Source organism: Megascapheus bottae, chromosome 3, assembly GCF_031878675.1.
Source record: "Megascapheus bottae isolate mThoBot1 chromosome 3, mThoBot2.hap1, whole genome shotgun sequence".
In the NCBI taxonomy this organism is placed as follows: domain Eukaryota; kingdom Metazoa; phylum Chordata; class Mammalia; order Rodentia; family Geomyidae; genus Megascapheus; species Megascapheus bottae.
In genome coordinates this window covers 27,435,563-27,441,562 of record NC_143511.1, presented here as the reverse complement: position 1 = coordinate 27,441,562, position 6,000 = coordinate 27,435,563, and positions in this window count along the sequence as shown.

Sequence of the window (6,000 nt, the reverse complement as noted above, 5' to 3'; positions counted from 1 at the left end):
CTGTATTTAAAGAAACAAATGAATTATTTTCCATATCTTTCTTCAATTTTAGATGTATTTCTCTCTTGAATAGTATTTTCTAGAGCTTTAGAAAAATTTGGAGGTACTGGGGTTTGTACTTGAACTTGCTAGGCAGATTGTTTGCCACTTGAACCACACCTTTTTTGTCTTCCATACCTCACAGTCCTTTTAAAAAATACTATTTCAGGTCTTGTTTATTTTTGGCTAGGGCTAGCCCCAGATTACAACCCCCCACTTAATATTCTCTTGTGTAGCTAAGATAATATTCATGTGCCACTATACCTGGAGTATTTATTTATTTATTGGGGTCATTCTTGAGGTTTGAACTCTAAGCCTGGGTGCTGTCTCTGAGCACTTTAGCTCAAGGCTAGCCTTCTATCATTTGAACCACAGCACCATTGTGGTTTTCTGCTGGTTAACTAGAGATAAGAGCCTCCTGGACTTTTGTGCCCAGGCTGGCTTTGAACCTCAACCATCAGTTCTCAGCCTCTTGAGTAGCTAGGATTACAGATGAGAGCCACCAGTGCCAGCCTGGAGTATTTATTGAGATGAGATCTTGCTGACTTTTTATCTTAGCTTGCCTTGAACCATAATCCTCCTAATCTCTCTCTCCCCAGCAGCTAGAATTACATCTATGAGCTATCATGCCCACCCTTCTTGTTTAAAAGCATGCCTGCACAGGTAGAATTTAGATTTGTTTTTCTTTTTGCTTGGCCCAGATATTTGTACCCAGCATGATCAAGCCTATGATCTTCCAACTATGACTATAGCCTTTTAACACTTCATATAACCATCCTTTCAGTTATTACCCTTGAAGGATTTATCCTCTAAATGAGGTAATATTTTAGGTAAGATCCTCAACCAAATCTCTTGGATAAAACTGTAGTTTCTTCCTTAAATTCAATGTTCATATTTATGATGATTATTCATAGTATTTATGCTTCCCTATATAGGCCTCTGAGATCAGAAGCACTATAGCTGAACTCATTAGCATTCTTATAAGAATCATCTCCACTTTTTCTCCTCTTTATCTCTTCTTTCTTCTATCTTTCAGTTGAAGAAACTCTTTCTCTGGTTAGGGCCATGAACTGGTCAATGCATTCTTCCTCATCCCCAGTATTGCGTCCCATCCCTAGCTGGGATTTAGCCTTCTGTAGCTTTGTCATAATTTTGCTTAGCCGACTCCTGTTCTTGAGTAGCACCTACACCGATGGTGCTTCACACCCAAAGTCTCTTTATTTCAGTTTATTTAGAGGAAAAGGATATGAAAATGTAGTCAAGGCAACCAAGTCTCTCACTTGTCAAATCAGGAAGCTATATGGTGACATCATTCAAAGGGAGCTACTTTTCATGGATTCTAGTCCCACCTTGGCTACTTGCTGAGTCTGTGATCTTGAAAAAGCCACTCTAACTCTCTAGTCTTCTTTTTACCATCTGCTAGGTAGAAATATATTCCATGACTATATCTCAGAGCTATGCTCCAAATGCAATAAGATGCTGTACATACAGATGTTTGAGAAATACATACAGGGGAGATTCTATTAAGAACATCTGAAGACTTCTTTAAAAATGTGGGAGATAAAATGGACAGATTTGTTATCCACTCATGATAAAATAATTTACTTTACTAATTCAACATCACAGGGAAAACAGAAAGAAGCCAAATTGATTTGCTGAATCCATTGATCTTTTCCTTCCTTTTTTCCACACACATACATACATACCACACATATATATGCATGCACCTAGACACAGGCATGCATAAAGACACAAACAATTCGACATAAAGATATAATCATAATTATATTATGCTTGATTAAAAAAGACACGCCCCTTTCTTGTTTGTTTGGTTTTTTGCCAGTCCTGGGCTTGAGCTCAGGGCCTGAGTCCTGTCCTTGGACTTTCTCAAGGCTAGAGCTCTATCACTTCAGCCTCAGTACCACTTCCAGCTTTTTTTTTTTTTCTATGCATGTGGCACCGAGGAATCGAATCCAGGTCTTCATGCATGCTAGGCAAGCATTCTACCACTAGGTTAAACTCCCAGCCCCAGATACAACCCTTTCATATTCGCTTATCATTGTTTGCTTTCCTTCCTCCCTCCCTCCATTCCTTCCTTCCTTCCTTCCTTCCTTCCTTCCTTCCTTCCTTCCTTCCTTCCTTCCTTCCTTCCTTCCTATACTCTAGACTGAACCTAGGGCCTTGTACATGCTGGCTGAGTGTTCTCTTAGACACACTCCAAACCCTTTTGTTTTTGTGTTTTGCTTTTAAGATAGGATCTTGCCTCCAACTCTCAATCCTCATAGCTCTGTCTCCTGAGTACCCGGGACTGGACTACCATGCCAGATTTCATTTGATTTTTAATTGACAACTTCACTAGTGAAAATATTCAGCTAGACACAGAACAAAGGAACTTTAGGTCTAGAGGAATTGGTTTTTTTTCTTTTTAGACAAGCCTTAATGAAGCAAGGTCTACTGATAAACATGGTAATTAACTGCTTCCCAATCACTTTAAAACCTCTCTGCATTCCTTGCTTCTAAGGAAAGGGGAAAGAGAAGAGATAGAATATTGACTTGGCTTTTTGTTGGCAATTTAATGTTGGTAATTTATAATTGATAAAATTAATCACTGCCTTTCTCAGTAGTTTGTCTAGAAGGTTTGTTTAGGATCAGGTCTCAAGGAAGGCTTGGTCTACACTGTAATTCCTCCCTAATTTGAAGTCAACTTTCAGGAATAGGGGTTTTACAATGGATTTATAAGTGAAAAACAAAGTAATTTAAAAGTCACTCATGAAATGTGAATTACGAGAGATACATGACTTTCAGGAAATCATAATTTATATGTATTTATTTATATGTGTGAAACCCAGGAGGAGGGGGACAAAGAGGAGGACGAAGAGGAGGAGGAGGAGGAGGAGAAGGATCACACCCTGAACTGTAGAGTTGGGTCTTTTTAACCCAAAGTCCCCATCCCCACCCCCTGATCTGTGAAAAATGATAGCCCTAGTTTAAGGCCAAGAGCTCTCCTTTCCTACATATAGGAGGAGTTGATGGTGCATAACTAAGTTTCTGAAAGTTAATGACACATTAATTCCATTTTCCTTGACTGACATTCCCCATGCCCAGAAAACATAATGAAAGTTTGAGGACTTGTCACCCATCAACTCTTCCTGTGCAGAGTTCACATGTGTGCCTTCACTTTGATTTTCATTAATACACCTGTACCTACTTGAGCATCAAAAAAAGCTCTTGACCAAAATGTCTAGCACCAGTCCTTGTGAATGCTCTATGAGTTCCAGACCCTTCCACTGAGGAATCTTTAATGAACATGGTACCAGATGAATGATGGAAAATGGTACTAGCAATGTGGCAGCTTCCATCATTGCAGATGGTGCTGTCAAGCCCAGTCCTGGGCATGTAACAGACAGCAGTCCCTAGAGTGTGTAGGGAGACCCTGCCAGGGGTTGTGTCACTCTGACCTTTAATCCTGTTTTTTTGTTTGTTTGTTTGTTTGTTTTATTAAGGGGACTGTGCTTAGGAGTACATACCACACAATACACACACACACACACACACACACACACACACACACACACACACACACCCCAGGTGTCTTCTATTCGGGACCGAGGCGTTTTTCCTCTTCTCCCAGATTTGGGGATTATTACCTCCCCAGGAGACAACACCAGTTTCACCCCTACAACTCAGATTTTATCCCCTTCCTAACTTGGTCTTGGCATACTCTTAGTCTCTTAAAAAATATACTATAAAAGAAGGCCGAAAGTGTAGTTTAGTGGTAGAGTGCTTGCCTAGCATGCACAAAGCTCTGGGTTTGATTCCTCAGTACCACATACAGACAGTGGTACCATGGCTCAAGAGGTAGAGCGCTAGCCTTGAGAAAGCCCAGAGACAGTGCTCAGGCCCTGAGTTCAAGTTCCAGACTGACAACTTCATTGTAAACGGAGTCATAATTGGGTCTTGTGGGGGTAGGGAGAAAGAGAGAGGAGAGAGAGAGAGAGGAGGGGGAACACAGAGAGACAGGAAGGGCACTCACATGACAGAGACACAAAGCAAGTGCGAATTAATCAAGCTCATGCATAAACCATGGCAGTTTACTGATTCATGTCATGCATGTGCAGCTCTCAAGCAGATGGAAACCCGGGTCAGTCCTTAGTGGGGATTTTCATCAAGTGGCTGCTCTGTATCAGATGTTGCAAATACAGAAGTGAACGAGACAAATGGGGTCTCTGCCCTTACATGGCTAGCATCTGTTAACAGGTGCATGCATCCTCTCCCTGTAGGAAAAAAAATCACACCAGAAGCTGGTTTATGATCTGCATGCTGTTTCAAGAGGCCTGAAGTCAAAAGCAAACTCACATCAAGGTACATGACCTTCAACAGCTAGTGGTGCCCTGCCAAACATCAACATGGTACACTCATCTGCGTGTGAGTTTGTGGGAGCAAGACCTTTCCCCCAGAAGATGCTAGAGACAATAACTAGTTTGGGTTATTTGTGGCTGTACTAGGGTGTGAACTCAGGATGCTGTTCCTTAGCTGGTTTGCTCAAGGTTAGGACACTGCACTACTTCTCCCTTTTTGGTGGTTAATTGGGGTTGTGTCTTATAGACTTTCCTGCCCAGATTGGCTTTGAACTGTGATCCTCAGATCTCAGCCACCTGAGTAGATAGAATTACATTGGTGAGCCACCAATGCCTGGCGTGGCATGTTTTAAGTGTATGAATGTAAAGTCTGTGGGGAAGCTGGGTGTGGTGGCACATGACTGCAATCCCAGCATTCCTTGGGAGTCTGGGTTTGGGAAGATCACAAGCGATAGGCAGTGTGGGGTAGATAGTGAGACCCAGACTCAAACACACAAAGGAACAAAACTTGGAAATAAAATAACATTATTAAGGGGAAATTTTGTGCAATGATTCTTGGTAGACAATGTAATAATCACTGTGTATTTTCCTATTATATTAAATAAGAAAAATGTCACTTTACAAAGAATATGCATATTGGGTCCGGAGTTTGGTCTAGTAGTAGAATGCTTGCCTAGCATGCACCGAGACCTGGGTTCCATTCCTTGGTACCGTATACGTAGAAAATAAAAGCTGGAAGTGGTGCTGCGGCTCAAGTGGTAGAGCTCTGGCCTTGAGAAAGTCCAGGAAAGTGCTCAGGCCCTGAGCTCAAGCCCAGGACTGGCAAAAAAAAAAGAATATGCATATGTATGTATAAGATATATTCATGCATGATATAATATGTACGCATTCTCTCACACACACTATATTTATACATATCTATCTATCTATCTATCTATCTATCTATCTATCTATCTATCTATCTATCTATGGCACATTCAGAGGAAAGGAACCTTCCATCCATTTCTCTTGGCAATGAAGAGCCTATCCTTGAGCTTTGCAGCCAAGCAAGTGTAACCTAAAGATGTATCTGTCTGGAACACAGAGTCTTGTAGGAATGTATCTACTAACGTGTCAGTAGCATGCACCTAAAACACTGTAGCAAGCAAACCCTTAGAGGTGAGATTTAGGCTTGTAGGGATGTCTCATGCTATGGTTTACTTTGATCCAGCTGCTGCTACCAGTCCTGTCCTTTCCTACTCTTTAGAGGATTCATCGCTTCCCATGGTCCCTCATGGAATAGGCTTGTTCCTCCTCTGTCTTTTTTCTAGAGTTCCTGGGGTCAGAATCTCTGAGAATAGGGCCCCTCACAGTAGTACTTTTTTTAAAGCTCCCAGACAATGTAATTTGCACCGAAGGCAACACAATTCTGTATTCAGGTTGTGAGGACACAGGTTTCTTTGAAACTTCTCTGCACTCCTCACAAAAGAATATTCCATAGGCAAGTTAGGAAGATGTGATTTGACCACTGGGAAAGTTACAGACTATTGGAATTAAAGGAATTTATGGCACATAACACACAAGAAATTATCTTCAGTTCTTCTTCTAGTGAATAGTAGAGCAG